Below are 14480 nucleotides of genomic sequence, written 5' to 3'. Positions count from 1 at the left end.
TTTGTGTCTTTCAGACGGTTTGAATCAAGTAAATGATACAAATCAAGTGAATTTAATTTTTGAGTCACCTTAAATCATACCTTGCCATGATATGCCTCTAACAACATCCTTCTTTTCAAAAATACAAGTCTGTTTTTAAAGCCACGAAAGCATCAGACTCCAGATTTACGAGAACGAGTGCTGTCGGAGAATGAGCTCTGGCCGATTAGTTCCACCCTCTTTCCCACTTTCCGAACGAGTCCAAAAATTCTGCTGCCACTCACAGATGCTGACGACCAGCAGATTTACTGAATGTTGAGTTCTCCTACAAGCAAGACACCATTATCAGTGATTACCTTGAGTTATTTAGAGGGTCTTCATAATCAGATCCACTTATCAATCAAACGTGAACATGATACAAAATGTAGCATAATCAACTACATTTCAAGCATAGGTCTCAAACTCAATTCCTGGTGGGCCACAGCTCTGCACAGTTTTGCTCCAATCAAGCACAGTTTATGACTCGATTATTTGGATCAACTGTGTTTAATAGGGTTGGAGCAAAACTGCGCAGAACTGCAGCCCTCAAGAAATTGAGTTTAAGATCGTATGCTTTAAAGGAAGGTAAAGAAGCCTTCATACCTTGTGCCATATAGCTGTGAATATTCTGCAGAAAGTGCTGACAATGACTTAGACATCCATAATACTGTTAAGACTTATCAGAGCTGACACCAAGCTAGTCCAATTAGCCTTAGTCATACATTTGTTTGGCAATTATGGATTGGCACTTTCAGAGTAAACTTATTTCAGGTAACAAAAATAGATAGCAGCTTTTGGGTTACATTAAAGGTTAAGTAATTCCATTACCCCTCTCTATTTCACGCAAATTAATTTTGTGATATCTCCTCTGTTTTGTATCCTTGGCAACATTTACACTGGGTATTCAAAAAAATCCCATCATCAATTATTTATACTCCACTTGTTCCAAGCCTGTTTGAGTTTTTATCTTGTTGAACACAAAATAATATATTTTGAAAATCGTGGATCAATGCCTTCCATTTCCCTCACAAAAAATTACTGCAGTTATTTATTTATTTTTTTAAAGAATACTGCCGTTTTAGTTAACTTCTGTAAAGTACTTTTTTTGGACACAACAAACTGCATTATTTAAGTATATTGCAGTATTACTGCAATACAACTGAAGTACTACAATACAACCAACTGCAGTATAAATACTGCAATACAACTGAAGTACAGTACAACTGCAGTACAACTTCTGCAATAGTACTGAAGTAATACTACTACTTTAATGCAGTACTACTGCTGCAAATCAACTGAAATACTACTACAGTATAACTGCCGTTACACTATTACAATACAACTGAAGTACAATTATTTTTCTGCTTGGTGGACAATAGTTTCCAAATGAGGTTTTAGTACTTCGGTTGTTTTACTGAATAATATTATCACAATATATTGTAGTGCACTTTTCAGAGGTACAGTATAAGTGACTACAGAAATACATCTACAATACTGCAATACATAATAAAACTAAAGTGCACTTTTAATACTTATGTTCCTGACTGCAATAAATTATATAACATATCACTATATTTCCCCTCTCAGTTTATTTAGTGTTACTTTTTAGTGTTTTTTTTTTTTTTTTTGTTACTATTTAGTGTTATTTTACTGCTGTTGAACTTTATTACATTGTAGCTGAGCTGTGTTCATACCTCATTATACTGCAATTTGGAAGTTGCATTGAATTTTGCCACAGTTATCCATGTATATAGGCTACTGCTGTTGTATTGTTCAGTTCATTGCAGTTATTTTTTAATATTTGTTTTTGCAAATAAACTCTTAAAATTCTAATTAGAAAGAAAATTGAATCCAAAAAAAAAAAAAAATCAATGAAAAAAGTACAAACTATTCTTGGAAGATGTTGAAGAACAAACCCCTTGGAACACAAGTGCATACTAGACTACAGCAGCACATGTGCAGTAAAGATGGAATTTACTTGTTTTTACTCCAGTATACCGCCACTTATACTGCTGTTGAACTTTATTGTACTGCATTTAAACTGTGTTTATATTTCATTGAATAGCAATTTTGCAATTGCCTTTATTTTACTGCAGTTATACTTCTATATACTGCTGTTGTACTTTATTTTTTTGTTTGTTTGTTTAACAGAAGAAAAAAGCTCATAAACCTCTTCATGGTAAGTAAATAGGGAGTAAATATTTATTTTTGGATGAAATGTCACAATAGATTTTGCTTTAACGTATCCTTGATGGATGATAAGGATGTAAATAGTGTCTAAAATATTTTAAAATAAAACATTTTTTCTAAAATATTTTCGAAGGGATTACAACAGCCACAAAAGACTCTTTGACCATGCCTCAACATTAGTATGGTATGTGCTATGAGAAAGTGGATCAAAACAAACTGTTCATACATACATCACTATGTTGTACCAGAATACAATTGCAATCAAATTTGAATTTGCCATCCACATACATTTAATTTCTTGTTCTCCTGCTCACTTGTAAGGCACAGTACATGGATTTTTCGTATTATTTCACACCGAAAGCTTCAGTGAAAGTAAAGTAAAGTGTGAGAAATCAGACTCGATAAAAATGGCTAATGGAAACGGGGCCTCAAAAAATATTTTGGTCTCATGTACAACTACAGGATCACATAATCTAATAAGACAGCATTATGACAATTTTATTGTCAAAATCAAAAGCATATACTCCATTTGATAACATTTATTTTGAAAAATCTGGTTAACTTATTTGTATTAAGCTAGAGCTGCTGGTATTTTTAATCTGCTGTCATTTGTCTTCAGTAGTTTCTTGTTTCTTTTTTGATTGACGCACAGGACCAAGCCACCCAGCAAGCATGTTTTTGTTTGTATAAAAAGCATTTTTGTGAGTGTGCAAGCTAAAAAAAGTAGACAAATAGACAGACTTCAGATGTACAGTCATTCATTCCTGTTTATTTGATGAACAGTCTATTTTTGAACTATTGTTTTATGTCTTTTAGATTTTCACTGACAGCCCAAATTTAGCATCATTTTTGCTTAGACATTTGTTTGGTATGTTAGATATCTTTAAACACAAAACTGCTTGTAGTATTAGCTCAAAAAATTTCAAAAAAGAAAATAAAAACAAAAAAAAGTCATTCAAAACACAGTGTGTGAACTGTGCACATATATGTTATTATAAAGATTATGATTAATTATGATTAGGGTGACAAATATGCACCATACACAGTGCACACTTAAAATGCAGAGTAAAAAGAAAGTATACTTTAATCTTGTTAATACACTCTTGTACCCTATTATTTCACACAAACCTGCCCTCTTTTTTATTTCCAAGAATCCATTTTGCTCTGATGTGAGCAGCCATCCAATCCAACAAGGCAGGATTAGAGGTTAACCAAAATCCTTGCTTAAATTTGCTGACCCTGAGATTAGCAATGTTTCCTTCCATCCACCTTGTCTTCTACTCCTTTCATTCTTCTCTTTAAATAGTTTCTTTCAATAAACCTAAGGTTAGTCTGACACATTTTAATGGTTTGGATTACTTTCCACTGTGGCAAACAACAGCTTTTCATGCCATGGTGAGGTCAACACAAAGTGGATTAAGACAAAGTGGCGCTCTCATGCTGTGCTCCGAAAGTGGACGAGTGGCACACAAACATAAACACGCAAACGCACACCTAATCACAGCTGAATTCTGTCACATTTCACAGCCAACAGGCCAATTTCACATCATTACCGAAAATGCAGATGAAAAGATTTCAGTGTTTTTGAACTTTGCCATGAGCAGACTAAAATTAAAATTACAGAGAGAAACTAAACGTTCTGGAAGTTTCTTCCACTCCCACACATTATATTTCCACTTCATGCTTGTTTTTTCTGTAATCAGAATTTGTTAGGTTCAGATTAAAATGACGATCACTGATTCCTTATAATCATTGGACAGTCACTTGAGTTGCCTAGAAACATCCTCAATATTTAAAAATAAGCCATGCCTAGTCGATGGTCCTCATCATTGTCGTCTCACTTCCCAATCAGTCCATCCTTCTCTCCTTATCTTCATCACTTTCTGCCTGATGGAGCAGTCAATGAAGGATGATCATTAGGGCTTATAATGAGAGTGTACCTGTCTGTGCTCACACCCACTGACCTGCCTCTCTTGGCCGTGAGTCACTGAAGGCCTTTTCATTTTATAAAGAACAAGCCAACCCCTTCCTCACCCACGTAGGGCAGAGTGCACAAGTCTCTGTTATTACTGATATGTGCCACTAAGCAGATGCTACTTCTTATCCTAAGCAACTTCAATGACATTTACCCCATTGAGCTAAATGTGCATTGAAGTACTGTGCAGTTGTAAGCCAGTTTTTTTTTTTTTTAACTATGTTCTTGAAGGACCACCAATACTGCTTGTTCTGGATGTCTCATTTGTCTGTCTAACCCATTACAGGCCTTTCTGTCTATGCTAATGAGCTGACGATCTGAATCAGGTTTGTTTGGTTAAGGAGACATGCAAAATGTGGAGAGCTGGTGGTCCTTTAGGAACATGGTTGAGAAACACTGGGTTAGGCTACGTTCAGACTGCAATGATCAAGGTATTTAAATTTGGTGGATTCAAAAAGTTTTGCATCCATACAGTTTCAAGAAATGTGCGCGACCACAAGGTAATGGCAAAAGTCAGTCCATATGGAGTAATACCTATGACAGAGCCTCAGGATACAGTAAAATCAAAGAATAATGCATTGAGCATGGGCAGGAGGTCTATCTTTAGCCCGTTGAGTTGACTAGTGGTTCAGTGGTTCCTAAAGTGGGGGCCGGGACCCCTCAGGGGTCAAGGGATAATGATAGTTTTATGGAACTATTAGAATGAGCATATTTTGTCCATATGCTACAAAAGATAAAATATAGTAATAGTTATAAAACAGCACATTTTTTTCTATTGGATTGCGACCCCTGGGGTCTCATTATGTTAAATTAAAGATACAGCAATAGTGCCAGATGCAGCAGATTGATTACATGACACTAGGGTAAACTTTCTGACACTTTCACTTCATTAAATACAGGCCATGAACGAACATGGAAGATGTTCTCCGAGTGACGTTCTCCAAATTTAAACAAAGTATAGACTTGGGCCTATTGATGTGTATGAGCCATTTTGCGTTTGCAAGGTTTGTATATTTATAACCACCTCTGAGTATATTGAGAGTCACGAGTCACTGACATTGTTTTTTTGGCGGTTGCTGGCTGAAGTTTGGGAACTCTGGAGTAGACATAGCTCTCTAATCTTCCATTGTAGCCTTTAATGATTGTTATGTGATGTTTTCTTCTTTCTTTGTGGTACCATAATTTCATCTTTCATTCTAATGTCATCACTCTTTACAAGTGTTCCCAATAAGGGATAGCTTCACCGGAAGCTGCCAACCTCAAATATTCTTTCATAGGGCCCAAAATCGATATTGGCAGCCCTGCTCATAATCTAATTTTATCTCAGTGCAACTCTTGTTTTCATTGGAAGTTGTGGAATCTGGGATCCCTAACCATTCATACCACCAGATTAAGCTGGCCAGGAGCCAGCAGAGATTGGACCAAAGTACAGTCTGGGTTTGGAAGAGGATGTGGGAGAGGGAGGCTGCGTGGGAACTCAGGAGACTTCAGGCTGAATGGAGCATGCAGAAACACTGAAGATCCAGTGCTGGACAAAATCAAAAGCGATAGAGGAGATTAAGAGCTGGAGAAAGCAAGTGGAGACACAGCGCTGCACACAGCACACATGATTTATTCATGATATTCTTTAAAAAACTAATTTAGGAACCAACAAGTCATAATGCGGTTGCATCAGAAAGCTTAAAAATGTTGCCCTCTGAGGCAGCATTGCAAGTTGAAAAGGCACGAAGGGATGTACAAATCTAAATTCTGCTTCACTTCTGATTGAAGATTTACACATAAGATGTGTCCCTCACCTCCTTTGACCTCCCCCTATCCTGTACATTTAATTTCGATTCTAAGGTTGAGCAAAAAACTCTCAAAGTGCCACTACCCTGTTTGGAAACATGATTGTTTGATTCTTCTTCAGCTTTCTCAGGAATCTCATCCTGGTAATCTCTCTCTCCCTTCTTACTTCAGTTGTGTTTAGTCTGATTTCATCTTGTCTCAATTCACCTCACCTTTCTCTGAGTCTCAAATCCTCCCCAGTTTCATCTTTAATGTCGATCTGATTTCTTGTAGATCTCAACCGAAGCTCATCTTCATGACTTTAATTGCATGTACCCTTTTCTTTTCAGTCATAAACCTGGACCGTCAGTGGGGTAATTATGTGAAAGATGGAAACAAATTATAGTTCATTTCTGCAAATGAATCACAGAGGCAGCTGGCTGTCAGCCACCCTGGCAATGATTTCACACAGCTCACAATCAAATGACCAAATGCCTTCACACTCCCTACACACATGTCCCTGCCAACCGAGCCTCCTCAGTATCTGAGATGTCTCTCCCACATATGAAATATGGCAAACATTATGCAGTGATTCAAAGTAGAGCCATATGCCCACAGAGATTGTTGGGATGTTAAAGTCTCTGCCAACATGAGAGCGACTTAACTTGAGAACTTGGGATGGTTGCTTACAAAAAATGTTCAAGAGTGCTTGGTACTGTAGTTTACTTTGCCATTATTGTTCATTAATGATGACAAATTACAGAATGATAATTGCATAAACATCTAGAATACACCTTTTAGATAATATATCTGACTACATTTGTGTTTATATGCATTTACAAAGCATTTTTTTCATCACATAAAAATGTTGTTGTACCACATTCATCTGAATAGAAAGAAAAAGTAAATACATAACATTTTTCGTTATTGACAATTTGAAGTTAATAATAATATATTAATATGACATTTTCCCAAACTGTTGGATTGTGTGTTTATTAATTCAGACATAAGTAATGTAAAATCAAAAGTTAAGTCCAATAATTTGTGATTATTAATGGTAAACATGCAAACGTGTCATATTAAGTTTTACAATTCACCCATAGAACAGGTTTAAGCATAAATAAACATGCAAATGACACTACATGCCAAAGTCTTTCTAAGTTTTATTTATTTTTGGCAAGATTTTTAGAAACAATTATTTGTGAAAGTTAGTATTTTAAGAATCATATTGTAATCATGGGGTAACAGATTGGCTCAGTGGTTAGCACTGTCTCCTCACTGCAGGAAGGTCACTGATTTAAGTCCTGAATGGGCCAGTTGGCATTTCTGTTTGGAGTATTTCTGTGTTCCCATGGGTTTTCTCCGGGTGCTCCAGTTTCACCCTCAGTCCAAAGATACATGGCATAGGTCAATTGAATAAACTAAATTGTCTGTATGAGTGTGAATGCGAGAGTGTATGGAGGTTTCCCTGTAGTGGGTTGCAGCTGGAAGGGCATCCGTTATGTAAGACTTATGCTGAATAAGTTAGCGGTTCATTTCACTGTGGTGACCCACGATTAATAAATGGACTTAACTGAAGCAAAATGAATGAATACATATTGTAATCATGTATTCATTCATTCATTCATTCATTCAATTTCTTTTGGCTTAGTCCCTTTATTAATCTGTGGTCACCACAGCGGAATGAACCGCCAACTTATCCAGCATATGTTTTACGCAGCGGATGCCCTTCCAGCTGCAAACCATCACTGGGAAACATTTATACACTCTCATTCACGCACATACACTACGGACAATTTGAGAAAATTACCCAATTCACCTGTACTGCATGTCTTTGGACTTGTTGGGGAAACCGGAGCACCTGGAGGAAACCCACGCAAACGTTAGGAGAACATGCAAACTCCACACAGAAATGCCAACTGACTCAGCCGAGGCTTGAACCCACATCCTTCTTGCTGTGAGGTGAAAGCACTACTTACTGCGCCACCGCGTCGCCCCATCATGTAATCAATAAAAAGTATCTGTATAGTATTTTAAATGTAATGTAATCTAATTACAAGTACTAAATTTTTGTAATCAGATTACATAATCCATATGCACCCAGCACTTATGTAAAATGAATTGAAATTCAACCACAGGTTATTCTGAGTTAATTAAATGCAGCAATATAATTGTAAAGAGCAAGGACAAAGAAAGGGACAAACACTGGATCATGTCACCTTCTTGTTCCCTTCAGAGGACAAGAGGCGGTAAACAGCGAGCGCAAATTACAAATCCTTGATAAAATGAAATTGGCCTGTTTTTATGCTCATAGCCAGGCCATCAGCTCCATAATACATAATCCCTTTTTCATTTTCACTGCATCTCTTCATTTATTTCCCTCACATTCATCTGCTTTTCACACATTATTGACTCATCTGCTTTAATACTCTGTTACTCTCCCCAGGCTCGAGCCCGTGGCCTCTCTCCCAATCTTCATCTTTTGTGTGATCTCCCTACAGAGCCCAGATGAATATAAATGTGAAATGTCAGGGTGTCGCTTCTCAGCTGTGTTGGACGCTTTTTGTCACTCTGCTCCTCCAGTGCAACATATGCCCGCTCCCAGCCAGAAATCTGCCCCTCAGGTGTTTTACTGTCCCGCCCACAGATGTCTAGAAACCCAAGCCGACAAATGAACGTGGGCGCCATGTGTTGCTGTTGGCCTGGCCGACAGTCACATCCTTCAATGCAGAAAGCAGTTAATCCATCCAAATGTTAAGGAAACTGCTACGTTGCTTAATTATAGGCTTCTAGACCAAATCTTCACCCTGAACTGGGAGCTCAACAGTATGCTTTCAAACATTGAACATCAGATGAAGTACAAACAGTGAAATACATTATGAATTATATTCTGTTTGTTTGTTTGTTAAAATTAATACTAGCCTACAGCAGTTAGTTCCGGTCCTTGAATTTGATAGGTTGAGTGTACGCTTATCTTGATGTGCAATATTTATGCATATGTTTGTTATGTAACACCACTGAGACTGCTGTTTTATCATTCTGCTTGTCAGTGTTGGAAAGTTCAGACAGACTTATGAAAAATGTCAGATCTTATGAAAATTGACCAAGGTTTTACTGCAAAAAAATGAAGTAAAAAAATGAACAACGGTTTTGATTTTGAACACTACCCTGCTGAAAAACAGCTTAAACCAACCTAAGCTGGTTGGCTGGATTTAGCTGGTTGATCAGCCTGGTTTAAGAGGGGTTTTGGCCATTTCCAGGCTGGTTTCCAGTCATTTCCAGCCTGGTCTTAGCTGGTCAGACTGGAAAATAATTAGCTAAAGCCAACTAAAACCAGCTTGACCAGCCTGGTTCAAGCTGGACATAGCTGGTTTGGCTGGAAATAAGCCTGAAATTACCAAAACCCCGCTGGCCAACCAGCTAATACCAGCCAACCAGCCTATGCTGGTTTAAGCTGTTTTTTCAGCAGGGTAAACATATAATTTATATATAATATATATATAATTTCATACATAAAAGCAAATTTTCACTTTTTTATTTTGCAGTCAAAATTGATTTGCCAATAGATGGCGACAGTGATAGGTGGTCATTTTTGTCTTGTGATTCTGGAGAATGTGTGGAAAAACATACATTTGCGATTGTAATTGGCGATTTTTTCCGCTGTGGTGCCTTCTAATGAAGAGAATAAGCCCAAGCAAAGTGAAGAAGTGTTTTCGAATTCATCAGATAATCTTTGTTAGTGAGTCATCGAGTCATTTACTCGATTCATTTGGAGCACTGATTCAGTCAGGAACAAAACACTGCTGTTTGCTGTTTGGAGAGGCAGGATGTTTGTTGTTTCTGCTACGTCTTTGAGCCAAAACAGGTACATGACAGTTAAGTTTGTTAAACTGTTGTTTAAAAGCAATACCATGGTTAAAGCCGAGTTTAATGGATATCAAAACAAAAGCACTTGACAGTAGGCTAATAGTCTGACCTTAACATTAAATGTTACTTAAGTTACGTCATGGAAACGCATCTCTGTTTTTAATAGCCTTTTCCCATACGTATAAATACTGTAGTAATTTATAGTAAATACTATCGTGTTTTTTTTAACAATTCTACCATATTATTGTAACGTGTAATGTACTTTACTTAAAATACAGAAACATATACAACTATAAGCATAAGTTATGCTAATGAATGCTGCAGCACACTAGTCTATTAGTAAACTGATAAATTGTAAAATACAGTAAGTAGATACAATAAATATTATACAATAATGATAAATAGAATAATAATACAATAAATATAAATATACCCTGGTTGACTATCTTACTATAATAGTTGTGCTACTACATAATTGATATAATTACCACAACAGACTATTTTAAGTACTATATTATGGTTCAAAAAGTGTTATTTACTATGAGTAATGTTAAAAGTATTGCTTTGTAGTATTATTACTCACTTTAAATCTTTACAGATAGTCAATGTTTAATATATTTTATAATGTGACAGGAAGCTCATGCTCATGCCAAGAATGTGGATTAAGTGTAATAATGTTGTAAAAAATGTTCAGTGACTTGCACAGACTCTCTTAGTAAGATTTTAAAGTATGCTCAGAAGCAATATTAATTTGGTTTTGCCCATATGCATATATATTTTTGACTATCAAAGTGCTAACCATTTAATGAATGCCCACATGGTTTCAGCTAAAAATCGTCTGTCTTCAATGTTCTACCACATTCTACAATGTGAGTAAATTAACAGCAGATTCCCATTTGAAGGGCTTCTTATTTTCCCCCTTTTACAAGATGTAAGATAAATCTTTGGTGTATTATGCCCTCCGAAACATGCTTATTTTAACCTCTGATGACAGATTAGCTGCTTGACCTGTGCTTTAGAAATGAGCTGCTTCTCCCTGCCCACTGTTTCCACATGCATGTTGGCTACTGCATCACATCAGATAAACAGCTCATTCAGGATCAGTTTATGGATTACAAACTCAGTTTATGAGTCAAATATGACAAGTTTAATTAATGTATTTGAGGTGGAGTTATTTCAAGCAATCAATGCAATGAGTCACACACAATTGCCATTATAAAGATCACAGTACACACGCACACACACACACACACGTTTAACTTTACACTGTTTTTGCAGTTTTTACAGTACTTGAAGTGTCCTTGTATAGCCTCTACGTGGCTATGCTGATTCCATTGGTTATGAATAGTGATTTTACTGTCTTTATTATTACAAACATTGGACTCATTCCACGGACACATTTTTGAGGTGCAGCTGATCACAGAGAGTTGGAACAGATCTTTTAATCACAGTTTCTTTACAAATTCTGTTCTGGGGACATGTGTATACACGTTACAACATATTAGACATATTAATACATGCCTGTTAACCAATTTGGTGGACAAGGAAAACCTCACTTCTACGTCATGTTCTGGTGGACCTCATAATCGCTGGGATTTGGATCCTATTTTAATGTCAGGAAATTAAAAAAAAAGACTTGTTGTGTTTACATCACTCCAATATGACTGTGGACACATTATATCTACACAGTTTTGTTCAAACAGCTTGCTTTTGCATCCTAGGTGCTCTTCAAGTGTGAACTATTCCTTTAAGAAAGTTGTAGATGTTGCACAGACCAATGCAGTCCCTTTCAGTAGCAATATGAACAGTTTCCCAATATAATATGACTTTCCAGCCACCTCATCATCGCTTCTCATAGTCAGTCATGGTCTTCCAGTTTTAATTAGTGGTGCTGATGGCAGCTGCACTGGGTACCTACAGCTCAGTGAGTGAATCAGGGTGAAGGAGGGTTAACTGATTGGAAAAGCAATCACGGCCCACCGTAGCTGCCTGATTAGATGATTATCTGCAGGGGGGTTGCGAGCTCCAGCAGCAATCAGCCGTAGCTGAGGGGGAGATGGGAGCAGGTGCGAGGGAGCCTGTTTCGTGGTGAGATGTGAACATGGATGCTGAGGAGGCCTCGAATACCAAACATCTAAAACGTAGCGTGATCAAGTGAACTGCCTCCAACTGGCAGCCTGATGTAACAAGTTGTTGGATTAGGACACTAATGGGAAGGAGACAGTAAGGAGAAGGTAACGTGATCCAGATGGTGCCTAGAAAGCGAGCAAACGTAGAAGCCACTCAGCTACTTTAATCTACACTACATTCACACAAGCCAACTACATTTTAGGTTTTGCAGCTGTTTTGAAAAGTTGTTGCTTTTTCAGTAACAAGTTTTTTTTATGTTGCATTTTAGGTAGACATCTGTGTAACTGTAAAAATTTAGATAATGAAACACTCATAGTAAGTCATAAGTCAATTAAGTGATTTTTTCCCCACAGTATTTTTGAAACCTTTTCTTCTGTAAATCAACAACCTTGAAGTGGATTTCACGCCTGTTTTTTGAAAGCAGATTTTGATATTTTTTTCATATGATTATGACTTTTAGTAGTGGACTTCACTCCTAACTTAATTCATTGTTTGGCGGTCTAATTAGTTGAAATTTGATTATTAATCACGGGCGGCACGTTGGCTCAGTGGTTAGCACTGCGCCTCAGAGCAGAAAGTTTACTAGTTCGAGTACCAGCTGGGCCAGTTGGCATTTCTGTTTTAACTAAGCTGAAGAAAAAATGAATGAATTAATCCCTCGAAAGTTGCTTAAAATGGACATTTTTTTACATGTATTTTTATTTCTCTTTGCTATTTGGGCAAATTGGAACCTAATTAGAATAAAACCTAATTATCATCTTAGGATATGATGTACTTTTAGGGAAAAATTATGTCCATATATGTGGACTCGTGGTCTGAATTTACATAAAACACTTTTTCCTGACTGTTTTTTAATGCATATATAACATATACATTTTTTTAACATGTTTTGACTATCAGAGAGTAAAAACACATTTTTTTTGTCCCATTTTGGACAGTTAAAAATAGTGTTTGGGACATTTCATATGCTGCAAAACAGTCTGTAACAAAATCTAAAACATTCAAAATATTTTAAATAGCCACTTAAGAGCTTAAATGTGCTGTCCACGTATGTGGGCACTAAGGCCTAGGGGGAAAGCAGGGGTGTCAAACTTGTCCAACAGCTTTTAGGCTGAGGGTCGGATTGGAGAAATTTGTTTGTTTAACCTCATAGTTTGCCCCAAATTACATTAATATTAATGAACATTAACTATTAAATAGAATTTATAAGAAAATTGGGCAACTTTGAAAGAAGATGCTAGCTCAGTTTGGGGGCTTGTGGTACTGACAGGTAGGCATGGGCCAGTATAAAATTCTGAAGGTATGATAACCTTAGATAAAAATATCACGGTTTGACAGTATTGTAATTACTGCTCTAATATATGCTCTTTTTAAATGTCTGGGTAAAAAACCTAAACGTTTTTCCCATTTGAACGCAATATATATCATTTTGAGCAACATTTGTTATATTTTGGAGCAGTAAACATGCAGGAAACTGTATTTTCATTATTGAAAATAATTCAATAAATCATTGACTGTCTGCCATCATCTTTGGATATCTTTTCTGCTGGAGATACTGTTGTCCTAAAAAATATACAAATAAATAAAAAAATCTTACTCATAATTTACGAATGGTATAGCAGAAAATGTTGACGTTTTAAGATCTTGACTTTTCCAAATCGTGGTATACCTAAAAACAGTTATCATCCCATGTCTTCTGACAAGTATGTTTGTATTGCTGTTTTATACACAGCAATTATCTAAGCACACTCCTTGCTCCATGACATTTTTCTGTCCCAAATGATCCTGTGTGGCTCAAGGTATTGTAGCAAATCCACTACACTTTAATTTTCAGATTAGATATCTTTTGTGAGCTGTATCTTTAAAGAGATCAAAGAGTTCACCAAAATTAAAATTTGCTGTAAATTTACCCACCTTCAGGTCATCATTATACGGTCCTAAGCCTGTTCATTTTATCTTGGATGATGCAACTTAAGGAAAAGCTGAAACAAACAGCATCGGCATTCAGCTCACGTGTGATTTTGCTCCAGACCTTTAACATGCTAAAGCTGTGGTTTTTATGCAATAATGTTGTAAAAATGTCAATGTCAATATCTTGCTTAGAATATTTGTTTAGATTCAGACCTCAATGTTTTGTATAGAGCCGTGGGTTTTAATTTTGTTTTGCCTGTATTTTTCTTTTAGAAAGTTTGGTAGGCCTCAGTTTCAGCCAACAATCATCTTTGATGTTCCACTGAAGAAAAAGTACAGCTTGGATGATCTGAGGGTAAGTAAAGCAACAGCAAATATATATATTTTTTATTTGATCCATCTCTTTACAATAATTCCACTTAGCTCCTATTGTATATAGCACTTTTAAAATAAATATATCTAATATGACAGTCAAGTAAAAAAGGAACACATTGGAAATATGTGCTTCAACCTATAATTTTGAGAAAAAAAATAAACTACTAGGCAATATTGTTTCTTTTCACACTATTGATATTTTAAGGAACATTTTATTAATGGATAAAGGATTTCTTTGTTCAACAGT

General features: G+C 36.4%; 1 protein-coding gene across 3 annotated transcripts in view; it reads left to right on the top strand.

The window, feature by feature from the left end:
• drd4-rs (dopamine receptor D4 related sequence) overlaps window positions 1-14480 on the top strand; it is a 116602-nt gene that overhangs the window by 26270 nt on the left and 75852 nt on the right. Inside the window, exons 1-2 of one of the 3 annotated variants that reach the window (NM_001012620.3) lie at window positions 9705-9815; window positions 14132-14213. The gene's annotated coding sequence lies outside the window, so the exon portion shown is untranslated. Of the gene's footprint in view, window positions 1-9704; window positions 9816-14131; window positions 14214-14480 lie in introns of those variants that run through there. The other 2 variants (XM_073945983.1, XM_073945984.1) reach the window with 2 other exon arrangements.

The sequence above is a fragment of the Danio rerio genome, chromosome 4, assembly GCF_049306965.1.
Source record: "Danio rerio strain Tuebingen ecotype United States chromosome 4, GRCz12tu, whole genome shotgun sequence".
Classification (NCBI taxonomy): Eukaryota; Metazoa; Chordata; class Actinopteri; order Cypriniformes; family Danionidae; genus Danio; species Danio rerio.
This window is presented reverse-complemented; position numbering and strand designations above follow the sequence as displayed.